Source organism: Canis lupus, chromosome 2 (genome assembly GCF_003254725.2).
Source record: "Canis lupus dingo isolate Sandy chromosome 2, ASM325472v2, whole genome shotgun sequence".
NCBI lineage: Eukaryota > Metazoa > Chordata > Mammalia > Carnivora > Canidae > Canis > Canis lupus.
In genome coordinates, this window is record NC_064244.1 from 2,229,884 (window position 1) to 2,254,090 (window position 24,207).

The 24,207-nt window shown below is 40.8% G+C and overlaps 1 long non-coding RNA gene across 1 annotated transcript in view; it reads left to right on the forward strand.

Moving 5' to 3' along the window:
• LOC112679008 (uncharacterized) overlaps positions 1 to 10,580 on the forward strand; it is a 19,869-nt gene extending 9,289 nt beyond the window's left edge. The window contains exons 2-3 of the long non-coding RNA XR_003148072.3: positions 6,854 to 6,963; positions 10,181 to 10,580. This is a non-coding gene — a long non-coding RNA (uncharacterized LOC112679008). The remainder of the gene's footprint in view (positions 1 to 6,853; positions 6,964 to 10,180) is intronic.
• The last annotated feature ends 13,627 nt before the right edge of the window (positions 10,581 to 24,207 follow it).

Sequence of the window (24,207 nt, forward strand, 5' to 3'; positions counted from 1 at the left end):
CTCTGCCCCTTCTCTCCTCATCTCTATTTAGAATTCCGGGTGCTTCTAAAGTGCATAATGGTCAGCTTTTTTGAAAGGTCCACAGAGTCAGTGTGTTCTTTGCTGTTCAGAATTTAGCCTTTTGAAAGCAAGCTGTTCTACCAGCTTTTACATAACTGTCTTACTTGACTGCATGGGCCCTTTCCTGTTGCATTTCTGCTGACACATTCTGAATTGACTTTCCTAGATGAGCTGATGCCTGTTCTCTTAAGTTTTACCAACAGCCGATTGTGTAAGGTGAGATTTTCACAGTGAAAGACACAGTATTCCTACAAGACATGCTGTGCACTCTGTAGCTTTTGGACAGGTAGCTGGGCTGTTGTATCAATAGTTCCTGACAGAGAATAGGCTTAACTTCCAGATGCAGGGATGGAGATGCGAAGAATCACCACTTATCACATTCACAGGTACTTTTCCAAAAAGAAACAATTCATTTAGGTAACAATATATGAGGTGCCGTCTTATGAATGCCCAAACTACCCAGTGAAAGCACCAATAGGAGAAAACATTAATGAACTATTTACTAGAGCATCTTGTGGCTCACCTGTATTAAAGCGTTTTCTTCCATCTAGGAACTATCTCAGGCTATTTTTATGGTTTCTGGAGCCATCTGTTCTAACCTGTACTCGCTGCTGCTTAGAATACAGATGTTAATTACCTTTTTAACATTTCCCTGCTCCTTGCAATAAGCCTCAAATGCCCCCAAGCGTTTATTAGTTTCTCAACACTCAGGCCTTCTCTTTGGTTTTCCACGAGCAGCAAAATTCAGAACTCTTCTCTCCCAATCATCTGTAGCTAGAGGGATACCAATTTGCCCTCTGGGGAGAAGTGCAGAAATGACACTGCACTTAAATCTGCACTAATGCAGACCTTCTCCTGCTGAGTTGAATAAAGTCATCTGAATTCTAAACATCTTAAACCTCTCTTTAACAGGATGGGTTCAAACATGTCAGAGAGATTCCTTCCGAACCGGAAGCCTGTCCAGTTCTTCATTTGGAAACTACTGTTTATCTCCCTGGTAGTTAAGTCCATGGCTGGGTTCATTCCCATGGGCAGACCATCCGTCAGTGAAGTGTGGCCTTTATTATGGTTTCTTTTCATCCATGGGTCTGATTATCCTTTCTTTCTGATAATAAATTCCCTAAGGGGCCCTAAAATGGATTCTGCAGTAGTTACTGGTTTGTCCACTGACTTTTTTCCTTGTTTCTTGTTAAAGGTCAGGAAGTTGCTATTATAGCAAATGAAATGTAGTTTCCAAAGGGCCTCAGAGAATAAATAGAAACCCCATTTAGAATGTGAACATACTTTAAATGGTTATGGAGGATGACTCTGCCCTGCCCCTGAAAAATAATTCACTTCAATAGAAATTAAAAATTTGTTATTTGATAAGCCTTCTAGAGTGTTTTGCTAATTAAAATTCGTCATTTTATTATACTACTGAAAACTACAGAGGGAAGGCTATCTTGCAGTTGCAAAGAGTGGACTTTTGCTCAGTTGTGGGAGTTCTTGAATTTTATTACTTTACTCACTCCTGGCAGTTGCTAATTGAACTAAAAAGAAAGTAAGTCAGGAAATAGTGGAAAAAGAAGAGAGCACAGTACCAGGCAGGAGTAGATTTTTAACATATTTTTACTGAATAAATGAGTGAAAAGGAGAAAAGGAACCCTGAAGATTTTTAAAGAAGGGTTACCATGGGCAGGATTTCAGAACTTCTGGTATCAAAATCAATTAGAAACATTCAGATCAGGGGCATCTTGGTGGCTTAGTGGGTTAAGCGACTGCCTGCGGTTCAGGTCATAATCGAGACCCATGTCTGGCCCTGCCTTGGGCTCCCGACTCAGCAAGGACTCTGCTTCTTCTCCTCCCACCACCCCCCTTGCTTGTTCTCTCTCATAAATAAATAAAATCTTAAAAAAAAAAGAAAAAAGAAAAAGAAAAGAAACACTCAGGCCATCCTTTTCTGAGTGTGAATATAATCTTGCCATGAGGAAAAAAATGTTTTTCTTTGAATAAAATTCTGGAGAATAAAAAAAGATGGGAAGATGAATGTGAAGAGAAGCTAAATGAGATGAGCAGAAGATAAAAAGCAAAGAGGAAAACACAGACTAGAGCCTGTTACAACAAAAGCTAACAGAAATTACGCAAATTCGCTCTCTCTGTCCTCTCATTCCCTTTCCTTATTTTTAGTATTTATACTCAGAATTCCAAAGGGAGATTTAAGGACAATTTGGAAATACGTTAAGTAAGACAACACCAGGTGGCAAATAGCAATTTAATTCTCCTTGCCAGCAGAGCTAAAGACTTAGAATGCTTTTTATTAGCAAAGCTGGGTGGGAGGAGGACAGAGGGGAGGCCAGCAGGGAAAAGCCATTAAAGTGTTTCGACAAAGGCAGCCCAGCAATGGATGGCTTTTATAAGAAATCTTTTAATATGCGCATTAATTCTTCTTTTCATCTTACCGCCTGCTAGAAAATTAGTTGTAGAGGCATTACAGATGTTTTCTCTGGAGCAAATACTTACAGGAGTAGTGTGTTGACATTGTGTGGCTTTGGGTTTCAGGGAGCAGGCTGGTGCCTCTCGGGACATGTACACACAGCAGGCAGGCCCTGCCACACCCGTGAGAAGCCAGTTGCATTCAGAGGCAGCCGGAGTCGTGTTTGCCCTCTGCACCAACTCGAGTGTGGTGCTCTTTATTTTGAAAATAGGATAAGGGGTCTGCTTCGGAAGTCTTTCATGTATCTGTGTCCTGTTTGGTTTTTATCTGTTGGAGAAATTGGATTTTCCGAGACCCTAAACACACACTATTTGGATAGTGGTAAATACTTAACATTTCAGATAAAGGAGAATATCCTGCCATTGACGTTGTGATGATTTCAACTTCTGTCCCCATGAGCACCTTCACACACCCCTACTCCGGCCCCGTCTACTTCAGGGGCCCCCGGAGCTCTGTGTCTTCCTTCTCTCCAGTGAGACTCCCCAGCTCCAATTCTGTGTGAGATCCACTGCAGCAGACAGAGAAGGACGGAGAAGCCCAGGCCTGGGGGCTCCTGAATGGAATCATAAGGGATGGTTCCCCTTTTCTTCTTGGAAGCATTAAATAAATTAAACATTAATCTATTATTGAATAGATTGAATAAATGATATTAATCGTTTACTAATCGACATGATGTTTAAAACCTCTTTCTCTGCAGTGTCTTACTAAGAAGGGCCGCGGCTAGAAATTATTCTCCATTTCCCCAGAGATTTGTTCTCAGTTTGTTTCACTGAAGTTCTAAAATAGCAGGCACTTTTGCGTTTTACTGAGTTGGCCCAGAGGTCTAGATTCACATTATACAACGACCTTCCAAAGTTGCATAGCTGGCCCTTCTTGTCAGGTGCCCGAGGACTTGGTCCCCACACACAAAACCAAATAGAGAACCAAGGAAACTTTCTCATAGTTTGGGTAATCAGTATGAAATTTACCTGAAAAATCATTTCACATCCTTGGGAATTTGCCCTTGGAAAAGAACTATTTTCTACTTTTCCTGAATAGTAGGTCTTGGAACTGTGACTTATCCCTAAGGGGAGCATGAAAACCCCAGCTTTCGTTCATTTGTTCATTCATTACATATTTACAGAGAATTTACTGTGTAATTTCCAGGAATTGGTTGTCAAAGATGAGTAAGATGTGGTATTGAGGAATTTAGGTAGGGGAATTGTATGGTATCCATATATGGTGAGGTGAGCTGTAAACCAGATCTGGGGAGGCTGGAAAGGCTTCCCTGAGCAGGTATATTATTTCTTGATGGCTGAATAGAAGCTTGACAAGATGAAAACAATAGAAAAGGCCATTCTACAAAAATGGTATATCATGTGCAAAGGGTCAACAGTCAGCAAAGGCCCTCAGTGTTTGAATAGATGGGCGAGAAGCTCGGGGTGACAGGGCATGGTATCTTCTCTTTTCAGCTGGTTAGACCCACCTGCTCAGCCATCCTCTTCAGGGCTGAGTAGGAGGTGAGAGTTAGGAGACCCAGAGGGAGGCTAATAACTCTTTTCCAAAAGAACCACCAAGGATCAGGCCTCAGAGGCTTATGGAACAAGTCGTTGAGTGAGGGGTCAGGGCATGACTCTGCACAGCCGGAAGGGATAGTGAGCCAAAGGGGTGACACTTGTGGGTGTCTGATGCTCTTGCAGTGCTTCGGGCCACCTGCTAGGGCCTAGGGAAAGGCCGGTAGTGGAGATGGATGGAGGCGGAGAGAGATTCTGGAGGTGTTTCCCAACTAGCAGTGGCAGGACCCTGTGATGCTGGACCTGGGGGAGGAAGGAGGACATGTTTTGCCGAGGATTGTGCTTGAGGAACATCTGCTTGGAGTTGGATGATATGCTGGAAGCAGGGTTCTGAGTGTGGGGCCTGGGACAGGCGTGGGCAGGAGCCCAGAGCTGACCTTTGTCCCGGCACTGAGCAAACTATTGCCCGTGGGTTAGTGCGTCCTGACTGCGACCCTGCAAGGGGGCTACGCCTACTCCCAATGAAAAGAGGGGAACTGAGGAACAGGGAAGCGAGGGGGTTGCCTGTGGCCAGGCTAGATCTGTGGCCCATGTCCACCTTGTTCTCACTTCCCAGAATGTCGAGAAGTAATCTCTGTTTAAAAATTTGAATTTTTCGCGGATTTCGGAGGATGGGTTGAGCATATGCACCAGGGCCTATATGCATAAGGGACTGAAGAATTCTAGGCAGATAGCTTAGGGAATGGTCGACAGTGAGAGGAAAGGCCCCTGGCAGCGGAGGATGTGCTCCCCATGGTGAGCCCACATTTCCCCATGGATTCCTGCTGGTGCAGCAGCTGGAAAAATGAAAGGCTTGCCTCACACATGCCTCCTGAGGACATTGTAGAACAGGCTGGTGAAGGACCCTGGAGGAGTGGAGGAGTGGAGGCCTGAGGCCCAAGGTGGTTGGGAGGGTGGTGCAGCCCTTGTCAGAGCGTTTGCAGACTCAGCAGTCCTCCAAGATAGCTTCAGGGGCTAGCACCCTAGGGTTTTCTTCTCGAATAGATCCATGCCACTCCTGCGGGTTTCTCTGAACCCTGGAGAATGATCTACAAAAGACTGAGGTTCTTACAACTCTGCCAGTGCTCAGGGTCACTGATATTGTAACCCTACTTTCCCCTCGGGCAAGAGCACAGAGCATAGGGTATATGACAAAGAACAATTGTAGCCAACCCTGGTTGTGTGTGGCACAGAGCATTTACATATATTACCTTATTTAACCCCTGAAATAACACCAAGAAGTAAATGCTACTATCGCCCCATCCTACACATGAGAGGACGGGACAAGAAGAAATGTCCCTAAGTTCTGTTAAATGTCCCTAAGTTCTGTTAAATGTCCCTAAGTTCTGTTAAATGTCCCTAAGTTAAAAGTTTATGAACCGAGGACCTGCTGTGATCGTCACTTTTTTCATATTGAATCAAAAAGTCCAATCTGAATGCAGCTTACACAAATTCTCAGGCTCCTTCGAAGATGGCCAACATCTTCTCTAATTTGAAGTTTGTTTTCTCAGCTGACTGGATTTGTCTCCAGCACCCTGGAGGTGTGAAATGACATCACCATCTGATCAGCATCTAAAAACATTTTGGCTAATTTAAAAAATAGAGATCTTGAGTGTAGTCTCTTAATTATATTTGACCATTTGAGCATGCTGCGCGAAAACCCCGGGTAGGCAGCCTGTTCTGCAATTTGTTTTTGAAACAAGCTTTTTAGTCTCATGGGCTGAGCAGATTCTGTTTAAAGGGTGTACACTGTGAATCACAGTTTCAAAGGAAGACGACAAATACAAATCTCAGCCAAGCAATTTGTAAAACTGGATTGCTGACAGAAATCCAGAAAGCAGTGGAAAAACAACCAAACACAAAAACATAGTCAAGTGCCTGGATGTAATGTGAAGTAACGAGGTGGAATGAGCTTGGGATGACACGATGACACAAGGGAGCGCAGAGTGAGCAGGTTGTCTTATTTTGAAAAACAAGGAGCATGGCGATCTGAGCCCTGAGAATATTCCACAAACCCAGGGTGGCGGTGCCTTTGGTGTACAGGCTTCCTTCACCTGCTCCTGAGGAGTCGAACTCTCTGAGGGGACCCGGAACTGAGTGTTTCCTCAGATTCAGATGCTTTATTATGTTCATTAAGCTCAGTCAATACAGGGCTCTGGAATGATGCCTATCATCATGCTCGTAGCTAACCCGTACTGAGCTCTCTACCTTCAAAACGTATCAGACTCTGTCTGGTCCTCACTTGAATGCAAGCTCCACAGGGGCAGGGATTTTGATTTACTCTGTTCACTGATGTGCTTACAGTACCGAAAACAGTGCCCAACACGTAGTCGTGCTCATTCATGTTGATGAGTGAATGAACCGATGAATGACCCATGCTTGTACCTGTGCAGGCAATACTCTAAGTGGTTTACTGAGTCACTTGATCTGGACCACAATCCTGTGTTGTAGGCATTTATTTATATTCATATATATATATATATATATATATATATATATATATTTCTTATTGGGGTTCCATTTGCCAACATACAGTATAATACCCAGTGCTTGTCCCATCAAGTGCCCCCCTCAGTGCCCATCACCCAGTCACCGCATCCCCCTACCTACCTCCCCTTCTACTACCCCTTGTTTGTTTCCCAGAGTTAGTAGTCTTTTGTGTTTTGTCATCCTCTCTGATTTTTCCCACCCAGTTTCCCTCCTTTCCCCTATAATCCCTTTCACTATTTCTTTTATTCTCCGTATGAGTGAAACCATATACTGATTGTCCTATATTCCTATTTTACAGATGAGCTGACAGAGTCCCATAGAAGTTCATTAGCTTGTGCATGATCGTGACGAAGGCAAAATCAAACCCAGTCAGTCTGACTCCGAAGTCTGTACTGTCACTCTTTCATGGTAATACAACTGGACTTCAAGCCTCATATTTTCACTGTTTTTTATCAGTCTCGCTAGACTTACTTCCCTCTAATGCTCTTCTAAAAAGTCAACATATTTTATATCAGACTTCTTCACACATAAAGAAAACTTTTATTTTGTTCTTTTTAAAGCATACATTATTCAGTGCTCTTATTGCTTATGCCAAAGGGTCTAAATTCATTTACATGCAAAAAACAATTAAGATTGGAGAATAGAAATATTACCCTAAGGAGAATCCTAAATTTCTATTTTCTCTTAAGGACAACCTCAGCTTATTATGATTTTTATATAAAAATGTATTCATACTCAGTTTTTTTTCTGTGGGTCAGTTTAAAAACCATTTTTCAGAAGTAAGTAACATGACACAGAATTACCCAGGCCATAAAATTATAAATCTGAGTTTTTATGTAGCCTTCCTAATTCTCCGGAACAATTTTATCTCTTTAAAGCTATCAGATATACGTAAATGATACTGTGTTTAGAGAGGTACAGACTTACCACTAAAGAGATAAAAACATGTTAGGTAACTACAAATTGCAGCCTGTGCTGAGTTATCTATCCTTTTTTTTCATAAGTCTCCTTTTCAATTGGATATGTCTAAGTTTTCTTGCTCAGGCAAAGGAAAATTAAGAGCAATTCTTAGTTTGCTACTGTATTCTGTTGAGTTTGCTTAAGGAATCTTTTTCAGTTCAATTTTGAACTGTTAATTTGCAGCATTAAAAGCCCCTTGTGTGGGATCCCTGGGTGGCGCAGCGGTTTGGCGCCTGCCTTTGGCCCAGGGCGCGATCCTGGAGACCCAGGATCGAATCCCACATCAGGCTCCCGGTGCATGGAGCCTGCTTCTCCCTCTGCCTGTGTCTCTGCCTCTCTCTCTCTCTCTCTCTCTCTGTGATGATCATAAATAAATAAAAAATTAAAAAAAAAAATAAAGCCCCTTGTGTGATAAAGCTCTACCCTCCACCTTTTCCATCTGATTTCCTGCCATCTCCAAGCCCTCTGTCCTCCCCGCTAATCATGCTCCAGCTGTCACCATTCCCACAGGTTGGTCAGTCTTTTTGTAATGAAGAAGAGGATTGCAAGAAGTAGTGAAATTTTGCTAAGTACATGACCATCTTTTTGTTCTGAGGTCTTCAGACTGTTAATTCAGCAGCACACATGAAGAGGACATAGAATCAAACAGAGCCCTTTATTAGGAGTAATTTTAGGTTGCATCAATTCCTTACAAAGAGCTCTTAGTTTTAGAGCCATAGACTCTTACAAGAGACCTTAATAATCATCTCATACAACCTCTCAGGTAACTGAGAAATTGGTTATTTGTGGACTCATTACTCAATTATATTAGTAGAAAGCCAAAGTTACAATTACATTCTTTTAAAAATCTTATTTTTCTGGGGCACCTGGGTGGCTCAGTCAGTTAAGCCTCCGACTCTGTATTTCATCTCAGGTCATGATCTCAGGGTCATAAGATCGAGCCCTAAGAGGGGTTCTATGCTGGGTGAGGAGCCTCCCTAAGTTTCTCTTCCCCTTTGCCCCTCCCCAACCTCTCCTCATGCACTTACTTTCCTGATGGAAAATGTTTTATGATTAACATGGGAAAATACATCTATATAATTTGTATCTATCTCAAATTTAGCTGAGTTAGTACAAATGATCCTTATGGAATTAGATGAAGCCCCTTTTCTTTTGGACAACTTCTCCATTTGACTAGGCTTCTCAGACAATGCAAATGTGAAATCTGAATCTCATTTCAATATGTGGAAAAATATGCCATGGAATTGTCATATCCCAAGACCCATTGTTATCCTGCAAACTATTTTAGACAGATCTCTCCCAAGAGAAAGCAGATCAACTATTTTAGTTTTTCAAATAACGATCTTGGTCGAAGATTTCTGGCTAACTTTAATAAAAGATTCTTCAGCAGTTTTCTTTTTGCAAACGTAATAGACTCTTTGTAAATGTAGATACTTTGAAAAAAACAAGAACAGATTTTCTTACCACATAATTTTTATAAGTTTTAGTTCTGTCAAGTTTTTTTGTTAAAAATATAAAGTATTTATCTTTGATTTATTTTAGGTTCCTTTGTGTCTAAGGATACCTAAGTACAGACAGATTTCAAATTTTCTTTTTCTCTCTCTCTTTTTTTAAGATTTTGTTTTTGAGGGCAGCCCGGGTGGCTCAGTGGTTTAGCGCTGACTTCGGCCCAGGGCGTGATCCTGGAGACACAGAATCGAGTCCCATGTCAGGCTCCCTGCATGGAGCCTGCTTCTCCCTCTTCCTCTCTCTGTCTAATAAATAAAATCTAAAAAAAAAAAAAAAAAGAAAAGATTTTGTTTTTGAATAATCTCTATACCCAATATAGGGCTCACATTTACCGCCCCAAGATCACGAGTTGAATGCTCCACTGACAGAGCCAGCCAGGCACCCAAACCTCAAATTTCCTAGTCCAGATCTTTACATCCTCAAGTTTTAGATGGAAAGACCATGTTCCGCTTCTGCATTTCCCCAATTCACTAGACAAATCATGCTCTGCTTTAAGGAACATTTCCAAATATCTGCTAAGAATATTGCTACAGTCCTGTCAAGGGCAGTACCCCCTCCCTCCCAACAGCATATATTCACTAATCTAAGATTGATCCCCTTTCCCTGAGCCCCATTAATCTTTTAGCTTTTCGTGGAGGGTAGTTTTTCACCATTGAAAGTTAAATATCTCCAAATATGTATAATCTCAATAATGAATATATTACAACACTATAAGTCACAATTCCTAAGCTGACTGAAGTGATTTGGTTAAGTTTTAAAATGATACCTGTAGGGTAGGGGGATGGGGTAACTGGGTGACAGGCACTAAGGAGAGCACGTGATGGGATGAGCACTGGGTGTTACACTATATGTTGGCAAATTGAAATTAAATTAAAAAATTAAAAAAAAATAGAAGGATACCTATTGTAGTGTGGTGATGATAATATATTTTCTAAAGATTCTGGAAAAATCTACATGGCTACATTTTATAGATGTTGTACTGTGCAATCACCTTTAGGATGTTGACAACATCAATATCATTTGCAAAAGCTGGATGCTAAGAACATGATTCCACTCTATATAGGTTCTTAATTCTATATTGGTTAGAACAAATCTAATTTACTGGTCTCTGTATATAATTTGTTTTTGTTTAATTTAAGGCATTTTCTTTTTGTAGCCTTCAAGGTGGAGACACTGCCACTATTCGTAGAACCTGGGAAAAGAAATACTCTTCATTCTTCCCTTTCTCTCACACTTTAAACCGAACAAATCTCAACATTTTCTGATTATAACTTCAAGTACTTTTCATTTGTGTCTCCCACATGAAGATTAGAAGAAAAAAATAAAACTTAGTATTTATTGATGAAATGGTTGTCTTCATAGAAAACCTAAAAGGATCTATAGAAAAATCATGAAAATCAATAAAGAGAGTTTGGCTAGGTTGCTGAATATAAAATTAATGCAGAAATACCAATTACATTTCTATACATCAGTAGAAGTAATTAAAAAATAAAATTTTGAAAAAAGATGTCATTTATAGTACCAGCAAAAGTATAAAGGAATGAGAGAAAAATCTTCCAAAATAAACAAGCTTTTAATGAAAACATTTTAAGCCTTTGTGGAATGCCATTAAAGAAGGACTAAATAAATGGAAAGATGTTTTGTGTTTATAGATAGATTTAACATTCTTTGCTTCTATATGGACTTTTTTTGTTTTATATTTATTTATCTATTTATTCATTTTTAATTTTTTTTGTTTTAATGTTTATTTTTAAAATTTTAATTCCAGTATGCTTAACATACAGTGTTATAGTAGTTTCATGTGTACAGTATATAGTGATTCAATAATTCTGGGCATTTCTCAGTGTTCGTCAAGATAAGTGTACTCTTGTGGAGCCCCAGTGGCTCAGCGGTTTAGCCCCGCCTTCAGCCCGGGGTGTGAACCTGGAGACCTGGAATCGAGTCCCATGTCAGGCTCCCTGCATGGAGCCTGCTTCTCCCTCTGCCTGTGTCTCTGCCTCTCTCTCCTTCCCTGTCTTTCATGAATAAATAAATAAATAAATAAATAAATCTTTAAAAAAAAAGAAGATAAGTGTACTCTTAATCCCCTTCCTATTTCGCCCATCCCTCCACCCTACCTCTGCTCTCATAACTATCCATTTGTTCTCTATACTTAAGATACTGTTTTTTGATTGGTCTCCTTATTTCTGTTAATTTGGTTTGTTTCTTAAATTTTACATATGAGTGTAATCATATGGCATTTGTCCTTCTCTGATTAATTTCACTTAGTATTATACTCTCTTGACCTATCCATGCTGTTGCAAATGGCAAGATTTCATTCTTGTTTATGGCTGAGTAATAATCCATTGTGTATATATATACCACTTCTTTATCCGTTCACCTATCGATGGGCACTTGGGCTGCTTCTATAATTTGGCTATTGTAAATAATGCTGCTATAAAAGGGGTGCGTATATCTCTTTGAATTATTATTTTCTATTCTTTGGGTAAATACCCAGTAGTGCGATTACTGGATCAGATAGTAGTTCCTTGTTGTTGTTGTTGTTAAAGATACCATCCATTTATTTGACAAAGAGAAAGAGAGAGACAGAGAGAACACAAACAGGGGGAGGAGGAGATGGAGAAGCAGACTTCTTGCAGAACAGGGATCCCAATGCGGAGATCAATCCCAGGACCCTGAGATAATGCCTGAGCCAAAGGCAGATGCTTAACTGACTGAGCCACCCAGGTGTCCTAGTAGTTCTATTTTTAATTTTTTGAGGAACCTCCATACTGTTTTCCATAGTGGCTGCACCAGTTTGCATTCTCACCAACAATGCAAGAAGGTTCTTTTTTTTCCATATCTTTGTCAACACTTGTTTCTTTTGTTGTTGATGTTAGCCATTTTGACAGATATGAGGTGGTATCTTATTATACTTTTGATTTGCATTTTCCTGATGGTGAGTGATTTGAGTATCTTTTCATGTGTCTATTGGCCATCTGTACGTCTTTAGAGAAATATCTGTTCATGTCTTCTGTCCATTTTTAATTGTATTATTTGTCTTTTTTATGTTGAATTATAGAAGTTCTTTATATATTTTGGATATTTGCCCTTTATCAGGTTAGTCATCTGTAAATCTCTTCTCTCATTCCATTGGCTGTATTTTAGTTTTGTTAATTATTTCCTTCATAGTGCAGAAGCTTTCTATTTTGATGTAGTCCGCATAGTTTAGTTTTGCTTTTGTTTCCCTTGCTGCAGGAGGGCTATCTAGAAAAGTATTGCTATGGTCAATGTCAGAGAAATTACTATCTGCACTCTCTTCTGGGATTTTTATGGTTTCAGGTCTCACATTTAGGTTCTTAACCCATTTTGAAATTATTTTTGGGTATGGTGAAAGAAAGTGGTTAATTTCATTCTTTTGTATGTAGTTGTCCAGTTTCCCAACACTGTTGAAGACACTACCTTTTTCCCTTTGGATATTCTTTCCACCTTTGTTGAAGATTAATTGACAATATAATTCTGGGCTTTTGACCAATTCACTTTAAATCTAGGTCCCCAAGAGTCTCCCCATCCCTCCCTGCCTAGAAATTGAGGAACTGATCCTCAAATATATGAAGAAGCACAAAGGGCAAAGAATGGTCAAGAGACTCCTGAAAAAGTGACTTGATTTGTTATATCAAGACTTATTATGAAGCATGGTAATAAAGGCTATCAGTACTAACACAAGGTTAGACAGACCAATGAAGAGAATAGAAGAATGGAAAAGGAAGAGCCTAATGTAAATATGGAAACTCTATTAATGACTGAACACTGCACATCAGTGAAAAAAGGATGAACAGAGCAGCCCTGGTGGCTCAATGGTTTAGTGCCGCCTTTAGCCCGGGGTATGATCCTAGAGACCCAGGATCGAGTCCCATGTCGGGCTCCCTGCGTGGAGCCTGCTTCTCCCTCTGCCTGTGTCCCTGCCTCTTTCTCTCTCTCTCTATCTGTCATAAATAAATAAAATCTTAAAAAAAAAAAGATGAACAATTCAGTAGTGCTATTGAACCAACTTACTATCTGTGCAGAAAAATATCAAGCTGGATTGTTCCCTCACACATTAAAAATCTATTCTAAATGAATTAAAGACTTCAAATTGAAAGCCAAAACTGAAAAGATTTACAAGACAAATAGGAGAATATATTAAGGAACTTAAAGTATGTTTAGACTTTTAAAAGAAGACTCAAAAGCACTAACTATAAAGGAAAATTATGATAAACTGAAGTACATTAAAAATAAAAATGCTCATTGAAAGATGACTTAGAAGAATGAAAAAAAACAAGCAACAAACTGAAAGAAAAGATTTGCAACACACATCATTAACAAAATACTATAGAAATTAATTTTAAAAACCAATAGGAGGGATCCCTGGGTGGCGCAGCAGTTTGGCGCCTGCCTTTGGCCAAAAGGCGTGATCCTGGAGACCCGGGATCGAATCCCACGTCGGGCTCCCGGTGCATGGAGCCTGCTTCTCCCTCTGCCTGTGTCTCTGCCTCTCTCTCTCTCTCTCTCTGTGACTATCATAAATAAATAAATTAAAAAAAAATAAAAATAAAAAACAATAGGAAAAGGACAAACAACCCAATACAACCCAATAAAAAATAGAAAGTGAGCAAAGGTATGAAAAGTTACTACACAAAAAAAGAAACTCAAGTGGCCCATAACTAGATGAAAAGATGCATAATCTCATTTAGCAATAAAGGCAAGGAAAATAAAAGTCATCAGTGAGGTACTGTTTCATATTTACCAAAATATGAAAAAGTTTAACAGTACTGAGTCTTGGAAAGAATGTAGAAAAATAGTAGTAGTTAGTAGTTATTTTCCACTTTGGAAAATAATTGGCAGCGACTTGTGAGGTCAGTATGTGCAGAACCTGTGAACAAGAAACTCTACTCCTATTAAATATATCCTAGAGTATTTCTAGCTCACGTGCACCAGGAGGCTTATACGTGAAATCTATAGTGGTCTTGTTTATGACAGCATAAAACTGGAAACAACCCAACGTAATACTTGTCACAACAAATAGAATGGCTGAATGGTCATACACATTACACAGCATGAATATGAAATACAGTAACATACATAAACATGTTTGGATTTTACAATATAGTATTTAAAGAAGAAAACATGTCATATACTATATATACACTATATAATTTTGTTTCAAAAGTGTAAAATGGACAAAACTAAATACATTGCTTTGGGTAAGGATATGTCCTTATTGAGTAAAACAAAGGGAAAAGAGGGGAGAAAACTAATTGACATGAAATCTAGGCACCAGAAGTAGTGGAAGCCATTTAGAAGGGGCTTGCTTAAAAAAAAAAAAAAATAGAAGGGGCTTGCTTGAAACAGAATATTCCTTGAGGCCCCTCGGTGGCTCAGTGGTTGAGCATCTGCCTTCAGCTCAGGTCATGATCCTAGGGTCCTAGGATCCAGTCCCACCCCTCCCTGCCCATCGGGCTCCCTGCTTCTCCCTCTGCCTGTGTTTCTGTCTCTCTCGGTATTTCTCATGAGTAAATAAATAAAATCTTTAAAAACAGAAACAGAATATTCCTAAGAAGGATCCATTTCTTAGGGAGTAGGTACATAGATGGTTCTTCTTCAAGCTGTATTATACAATTGCATAGAAAAAGAGAGAAACAGAGATGGGAGACAGAGGGGAAGGAGGAGAGAGAGGGAGGGAGGGAAGGAGGAAAGGAAGGAAGGGAGGGAGACACCTCTCACATGCTCAGCTACATTCTTGTTGTGTGACATCCTGGTATCTCTATAATAATATTTCCTTCTTTGTTTTCTAGTCTTATGGGCTAAATTTTGTCCCCCTCCCCGCAATTCATTTATTGAAGTCCTAAACCCCAGTCTCTCCAAGTGTGACTGGATTTGGAGATAGGGTCTTTAACGAGATAAGTTAAAATGAGATAATTAAGGTAGCTATAGTTTAGGATGATTGGTATCCTAAAAGAAGAGGAGAATTGTACAAACACAAGTACAGAGAAAAGACCTTGTGAAGATACACAGAGAAGATGGTCATATACAAGCTGAAAAGATCTCTAGCTAGATCCCTAGCTTTCAGAACTGAGAGTAAATACCCTTCTGTTGTTTAAGCCACCCAGCCTGAGGTATTTTATTATGGCAGCTCTCTCAAACTAATACAACTAGTTTGAGTTGTTTTCTTATTTGTGCAGTTCTATCCATGCACCTGCTGTGTACTTAAAGTCTCAAGTGTTTGCCTTTGCTCTTGCTTTCCTTCACCTGGCACACCCCTCACTCATGCTGCCTCTCCCACCTCCTGGCTTACTTGTGCCATCTCCAGAAAGCCTATCTGAAACTATCTGGGTAGGGGTAGGTACCTTCACTGGGACTTCAGAGTTATCCTGTGCCTGTTTCTAGAGTTACAAGGAGTACTTTTGACTGGAACCCTCTGTTTTTATGTCTCTCTGAAGGCAAGCAGAGTACCATTCATCTGTGTCTCCTCCATAGGTAAGCATCTGGTCTCCTCTATAGGTAAGCATCTGGCACACAGGAGGTGTTCAGCAGGGCCTTGTTGGTTGCATGCACTAGAAGAGTACAGACCATACCCAGAGAAAGTAGTTTAGAGAAACACTAACAAGGATCATCTAAAACAGTAAACTCCTACATTATTCATTTTATTTGTGTTTAATTTTGCTTTGGAATAGGATATAAATTCTGAGAGGAGGAGAGGGAATCTAATACTAAAATTACTTTGCATTGTTTTTGTGTGTGTGGATTTGCCCTTAAAACGTGTTACCATCGACATGCCTATTTCAGTTCCCAAAAGAAAGTACAGGATTAAAATCTGAAGCTGATATTGCTAATGACTGTATCTGCACACGGGTGTCTGACAACTGGCCAGCAGATGACATTTTCATCTATCAGAACTTGAACTTACCAGAACTTACCATGCTGGCCACTGGTGATGGTGAACAAGACCATCCTTGGGAAGCCCCCATCTGGTGAGAGGAGACAATGAACAGGAAAATACTAGGTAGTTATACATACATACAATGCAAATATGTTACACAGGTTATGGGATAGAGTGTAATGGGGCTCCTTTTGATGGGGTGGCAGGGAAGCCCTGTCTGAGAAGCTAACATTTGAGAAAGATCAAGATCCTGGATGGAAGAAATAGAAAAGCGGAAGTCCAAGGCAGAACAGAGGAACAAATAGGGGACCAGTGCTGCTGGGGTGTGGTGGGTGGTAGGGAGTAAACGTTGAGAGGTGGTACGCAGGGTCCAGATCATACCGCATAGGATCAAATGAGGCTTTTGTTCTAAGTGTGATGGAAAGTCATTTAAGGGTTTAAAGAGAGAAATGACACAATGTGACTCATATTTTTAAAAAGATCATTGGGCTTCTTCTGTGTGAAGGATAGATGGGGGAGGGAAGGGCAGGTGAGTAAAAATAGGGAGACTAATAGGTGATTATGCAGTAATATGGGCATGGTGGCGCTGGAAATGAATTGGGTAGAGTCAGGGTAATTTCTTTTCTTTTTTTTTTTTAAGATTTTATTTATTCATGAGACACAGACAGGAGGGGGCAGGCAGAGACACAGGCAGAGGAAGAAGCAGGCTCCATGCAGGGAGCCTGATGCAGGACTCGAACCCGGGGCTCCAGGATCATGCCCTGGGCCAAAGGAAGACGCTCAAGCACTCAGCCACCCAGGTGTCCCAATTTCCACAAGAGGAGTCCACAAACCATAAGTGCAATGGGAAAGGAGGGCTCAAGGGTGATTTCCAGGTTTATGGCTTGAGCAACCCAGTAGATAGTGGTGTCATTGATGTACTATGAGATTTAGAAGCCTGGTTGAGGAGCAAATTTGGGATGAGGTTGGGATGGATATCTGGGGTTTAGATTTCAAGTGCTTTTACTGCAACCAGAGAGTAATGTCTTGTAAACATAAAGAGGAATCTGAGAATCTGAGGAAACATGAGGATCAGGTAACTATCCCCATCCCTCTATCTACCCTTCTATTTGTCTCTGTATCAGAGTCAAAGTCATGGATGCTATTTAAGGCCGTGGTACAGATGGGATTAGCTGGACAGCCAGGAGAGATTGAGAAGATAATGGGGCTGATTCTTGTGGTACTCCAAAATTTAGTGATTCTTTAGATTTGAGACATTCAGGCAAGGTGACAGAAAAGGAGCCCCCTGAAAATTAGAAAGATAAAGCATGTGATATCATAGAAGCGAAGATAGATGCTTCAGAAGGAAGAAATCATGTGAAATGCTACCAAAGGATCAAGTGAAAAGAGACCATTGGATTTGGAAACAAGGAAGTTATGTGTACTTTGACAAGACGAATTTTCATGGAATCATGGAGACGAGAAGTGATTTGAGAAGATTTATGAGAAAATGAGAAGTGAGAGTGGAGATGGAAGGACCAAACTAGTCCTTCGCAAAGTCCTACTCTAAGGAGCAACAGAGAAACGGGAGCACTTTCCAGTGGGAGCACTTTCTGTGGGCATAATAGAAAGTGTTGCGATTCTGCAACTTGTTTGTACGCTAATGAGAAAGATTCAATAGAAAGGGAAATATCTATGATGAACAATTTGGTCATCATAGTTCTCAAGACAAGAGGAGGTAAGGAACCTCGAATTTGAGTCATTATCAACCAGATGGTACTAAAATTCAATTCAGTAACTTCAATTTGCCCAAAGTTCACTTTGAAAAAATATCAAAGTTATTCTATAAGAGTGGACTATATTTAAAGAGAGAAATGACACAATGTGACTCATATTTTTAAAAAGATCATTGGGCTTCTTCTGTGTGAAGGATAGATGGGAGAGGGAAGGGCAGGTGAGTAAAAATAGGGAGACTAATACTACTACTAAATAATACTAATAAAAAAATACTAATAATACTACTAAAATACTACTAATAATGATAATTATGATGGTAAGAGAACTATTTTTATTGAGCACATTCTATAAATCAGGTATGCAGCTGCTTTATTTAGTTTATCACTCAGACAACACCCGGTTGAAAAATTAGTTATTTTTCACAAATGAGGAAGTTGAGCTCAAAGAGTTTTGTGTGCTCATGATGAATAGGTGACAGATCCAGGATCCAAATCCAGACCTGTTGGCACCAAAGTGCTTCGATTGCCCAAAGATGCAGGTTTGGCAAGCCCCTCCTCCCGATGCCCCTCCACTCTGTGCTTCCTTGAAACCCCCCAGGCCCTGAGCTCCTACCATAGAACCCGGCCCCGCCCCCCCCCCCCCCCCCAGCTTAGCTATGCATGACAGTTGCCAAGATACTGAAAACATGTCACACCATTCTGTTTGGAAGTGACCTCATTTTTTTCCTTTTAAAGTTATTACATTTTGTCTCCCATGACTAAAATGGTTACCACTGCTAATGCAAGAGCTGTTTTCACATACCAGCCATTGCCTGAACACAAAACTTCCTGTAGGGATATATTCCCGTTCAGGACAAGTTCTAGCAAGCTGTGTTTAAGGTTGTTTATATTTTCTAAAGGCTCTTTATTTGGAGTTCATGAATAAATGTGTATATTTGTATCACAATCTGTTTGAGAACAAGAATTGTGTGTTGTTGTTTTGTTTTGACTACTTTACATTTCCTTTATGCTTCTCTAAGAGCTTGGTAAGCAGAAAAGATATTCAGTAGTAGAACTGCTGCTGGCTTGAAGGAGAGTGTGGAAAGCTAAGACTCTCACTGAGCTTCCTCCTATCTAGGTCATGAAAAGCTCCAGGGAATGAGAATTTTATTCAATTGGACTCCTCTTTGAAAAAGCCCTCCTTCCATTTTTAATAACCTGGGAAATTATCAGTTCCCGAAGGTTGAAAATATGCTGTTCTTTGTGCATGTGTGCCATACAAGAGGTCCCCATTCTCTGAGCATAAAGAGCTTCTTAAATGGAATCCACTTCCAATGGGGAACAAAATTTCATATTAATTAAAATTTTTAAATGTTTGGGATTTCTATGGAAAAATGAAACTAAGTAATGTGAAAAACTCCCCACAACTTTCAATTTATATTAGGAAGGTTTAGTTTATATTATATGGTATATGGACCAAGTCTTAAAATAAACCAAGAATGTGAATTACTGACCTGGGGAAGGAAAGAACTTTTCTAACACAATCGTATAATATAGCATCCTTTGTTTCATGGCTGATTTTACAGTCTGATCAGACAAAGAACAATTTTTACAAAAAATATTCCCTGGGGTTACCAGTTTCCCCAATTGCCTTTCTTAATCCTTTGACTTTCAAATCATTCTTTTTTGAAGCAACTGTCTTGCATCACCCTGCAGATTCCCTCTTCAGGTTTAAAAGTCTAACATTGGCCAATCCTTCCTGGTGAACAGGTCTGCCTGAGATGGAAGCCATTCTCCAAGATTTGTGTGTGTGTGTGAAAACCCACTCATATCATGAGATTGCATCTCCACTCTGCACATCTGCACTGGATGTTTGCCACCTCTGACAATCAGATAGTTAGTGAGCTGCGTGGCAAAGAGACGTGAACATTACCCAGGAGATGTGATAATGGTCATGCATGATGCTTCATTAGTGGTCTATTTTTTGTTTGCTTGTTTCTCTAAGCGGTATAATTTTGGAGCTAAGATAAAACTTTCGCCTATCCCTATTTGGGGTAGTGGGGCAGAGGGAGGAAAGGAAAGAGAGGAAAGAACTAGAACAATTTAAAATATTTCCCCTGGCTTTTTTCCCCACTTCACCCCATTCAGGTTTTTTTATTTTTTAAGGACCCTGATATCAAGACTTGAGCTGAGATCAAGAGTTGGATGCTTAACCAACTGAACCACCCAAGTACTCCCCCATTCAAGTTTCCTGATATTCCCTATTTCTCCTGAGTAACATCCTCTCTCCTGCCTCAACATTAACCCCAATTACTAACATTCCCTATCTATGTCCTCTTTCCCCCAATGCAAGCATTGAGAGGGATAGAAATGGAGATTACCAGGACCTGGAGGATCAAAGAGCTTTTCCAAGATGCATTTGGAACATTAAACAATGATGACATGGATCTAGGACCTCAGAAAAGGTAGGAGGATTGCACCTTATTATCCATAATTTAAGTTCCCAGCGCACTCCAGGGAGCAGGTGTAGCTCTAATTACAGTCCTTCAGGGAATGCTGTTCTGAGACCTTCAACCTCCTTCTCCACCACCTACCACCCACCACTCTCTACCACCAACTCACTGCAGGCCAGCCCAGCCCAGGCCCCTAGCCACCACTCCCTCACCCTGCCAAAGTCAACCTAGCTTAGATGACCATTCTGCACCAGGAGCCTTGTCTTAGACCACAATGGAATTGAGTGACATCTCTAGGCTATATGCTCTCTAGACTACATCAATCTATGCTACTGAGGTGGAGCTACTTGTGTTGACATGAAAAAAATTGCAAAATTATACCCCTTATATGATAACATTTTGTTAAAAAATTATATTTACATATATATTAATACATGGAATTGGGCATCACAGTTGGAGTGTCAACTGAATGATCCAGATAAGGTAGATGGCAGATACTAAGAGGAATGTGACACAGGCGGCCCGGAATGAGTTTTCAAAGCCAATGCTGAAAATGGGTGCTGGGATCCTCTTTCTCATTTTGAGAATATAAGAAAGTGGAGATAGAGGGCTTTGTGAGGAAATTTATTTGAGGAGTTCTGCTATTGAATGCCATGAGTGGGGAATTGTTAGTTCCTTCATCTGAAGCCCTAAAAGGATCAGCTTTTAAAGACACTAGTAGACCTTGGCTTGTGTTCTGTGATTTGGAGGACCCTTGGGATCGGTGCCTGATTCATACCCAAGAAAGCTAAGGAGGCTCGTGGCAGGGCAGAGAGAGTAGAGGCTACCTTTGAGAAGCACATGTACTCCCATCGATCTAGGTTCATGGACAGGGAACGCAAAGCTATTTCTCACAAACCCTAGGCCAAGAAGTAGAGGAAGCCAGCCTGAGGCCACGCCATTTTGAGTCCAAAAGGAATGCTGGGGAGGGCACAGGTCTCCATCAGTGACAGTCTGAGTGAGGAGTAGATCTTTAGAGACCTGAAGGGTGAAGCTGGCTCCAGCCAGTTGAAGAAGCATCACTCATGCTGGAGGGCCCAGCAGGGGCTCTCCAAGATGTCTCAGAAACACCCTGGAGAGAAGGTCTTGGCATAAGCCTTTGCTCAGAGAGTCCCAGTCAGCAGCCAAGGAAGGAGGTCTGTCTTTCTCGCCTCTCTTCCCAACTCCTTAACTTTGCCAAGTGAGCAAGTAGAGAAGAGAAGAATAAAGAAAACCAGAATCACCTTCAGGAAGGGAAAAGTCTTTCCTTTGAACAGCAGCTGAATGGATGAATAAAATCTTGAACTGGATGCCTAATTTTTTATTGGATCCTGTACATTGTGATTGTGTGACAGGCTGGTACCTAAAAAAGTGAGTATGAAAATTGAGGAGCCTGCCAACTTCTCAGCCAGTGTCAGAGGAAAGTTTCCCCCTAAATAAACTTTAAAGGGATAGAGGGAAACAAAAATATCGTGGTTTCTCTTACATTCCTTTGTTGTGCTTTGTGGAAAGAGTAGTGTCATAAATAAGCTACATTGTCCCAAAAGAGGATGTATCCACTCTGGTTATCTCTGGGGGTGGGACCTGGGAATTGCTCACTTTTTCTCTTATCTATTTCCATTATGTTTGAGTTATGTAAACAGGGCATGGTTACTTTTGTAGTCAGAAAAACCACTGTGATAAATGTGCCCATCTAAAATATCAGGGGAAAAACATCTCCATGACTGGTGAGAAAGAGAGCAAGCTGAAAATGAAATAGCAATCATCATAGCCAACGTGCATTGTAGAATGCATTACATCTTACAAAACATTTTCATTTTAATGATCTCATGTGATTGTTATAGCCACCCTAGAGTTATGCATTTGAATTATTTACATTGTGCAGTTGTAGAAGCAGAGTGTTGTAATTATTGGTTACTTAGCTTGGCCAACTATACTGCTAGTAAAGAGAAGCCTCAAATTCAAGTCTTCTGGCTTTAAGTCCCATATTCTTCCCATTTCACAACACTAAGTGCTGGACTACAAGGATATTTCGCTGTTAGGAAATCCTCTCTTCCCTGGTCTACTCCCACTGGACTGCACATGATGGCCTAGTGAACATGGCATGACAGCCTGCAGTGATCACGGTCTGCTGAACTATAGTCCACTTTCCTCTCTGAACATTGGAATCTCTATGTCTTTAACACCTCAACTTTTACCCCATCTCACTGATATTCCTGCTAAATTCTATACTATCAATGACCCCATCTTTTTCCAGCATCATTGTCTCAGACCTCAGTTTGCTTTGATTTATCCTTCTCATTCTATTCTGCATTGGGTCATTTTTAAGTCTTTTTTACTTGTCTCCTAGAGGAACTCACAGATCCATCCATAATCCATTTCAATGGAATGGGCCCACCACACTTGGGGGCATGTCATTTTCTAAGTGGCTCTCTGCCAATCATTCATTTTTAGAATTATTTTTTTCTGGAAGCTTTGTCTGATCACATCTGACCACAGAGGTTTCTAGCCTTTGTGTTCTCATGGTGAGCTGCACACTGTGTTGTAATGGCCTATTTATATCACTCTACAGTCCCCTCCTTCCCAAGAAAAAGACATCTTTGAGGGTAGAGATTACGTCTTACCTTTTTACTATATTTAGCATCGTGCTTGGCAAAATACTAATTTCCAACTAAAGGTTGAGTGAGTAAATAAATAATTTTTTTTGCAAAAGACTCAAAGGTCTACAAGGACACTTTGAAGTGTGTGAAATTTGGTTGTGCAGAAGTGGGCAAAGGGATGATAGTTGTCAGGAGGGAGATGTCTCAAGCACCAGGATACAGGACTAAGATCCAGTTATGTTGAGAGAATGCAGAAGAAGAGAGGGAATGTAAGAATCATTCTAGGGCTGGTGAGGTACAGACATTGGGAAAGATGAGCTAGCTGGGGTGCTAACAGCCTACATATGCCTGCTCATTTCCTATTCTGGTCAGCTTTAGGCCCATTGGAAGTTTCCTGAGGGACCTGGGAGAAAGCCTGGCTGTCTCAGCTTCTAGCTGTGGCAAATGAAGTAGGTGAGCAAGGTATAGGCTCGCCCCAGTGCTTGGGAAACATCAGGATGTCCAGTGAGAAGCAGGTGGGGTGAGCTGCTGCAGTGTAGTAGAGAACTGTGGACACACCCGGGAGGCAGTGGTCACACCTGGGAGGGCTGCTGATGGCGGTGCCATCCTGGGAAGGGAGATGCTTTCCATTTGGGAGTGCTCTCCTAAGTCCTAGCTGTGGGGTACAGAGGAGCCCTCAGATCACCTCTCCTGTTACCATTTTGGCATGATGGTGTGGCTAGGAGACAATCTCAGCAGATGCCAGTCCTTGCTCACCAGATTCTTTCACTAGCTCACTCTTGTACTTAAACCCTTCCAAGATTCCTCACTCTGCTGAACAAATGTGAAATTTTAACATGAAAGGTGAACTTCTGAACTTTTAGTGGGTCCCCCAAAATACCTTTTATTTTTTTTTTTAAGATTTTATTTATTTCTTCATGAGAGACACAGAGAGAGAGAGAGAGAGAGGGGCAGAGACACAGGCAGAGGGAGAAGCAGGCTCCACGTAGGGAGCCCAATGTGGGACTCAATCCCTGGTCTCCAGGATCATACCCCGGGCTGAGGGCGGTGCTAAACCACTAAGCCACTGGGGCTGCCCCCTTTTATTCTTTACCTCCAGCCTCTTGTGTGTCCAAGGCAAAGTTGGTCCACACTCTGCATTTCCCACAGCCACCTTTTAGGTTGCAATGCAGTGTTCATTTTGAAGCTTTCGAGACACTTTAGTCTGCATCAGGTGATCTTTCAACATTGATTTTAACTTGACTTCAATAACATAAAACTGGGGGTGTGTATTATTTATGTTGAATTAGTTTTCTGCTACTTTGGGCCCAACATCACTCTAAGGTGATGTAAGTTCAGTCATCCTTTGCTTAATTGCTTCAACACGTTGAATTAAGAACATTTTCTCTGCCAGTTTCTAGAGGCAAACAGTAACTGCAATATTAGAATACTCCCGAGGGCCTGGGTATAACTGGGACAGACCTGTTTAGTAGTTCCCAAGCTTTAGCATGCATCAGAATGCGAAGGAGAGCTTTTAAAAA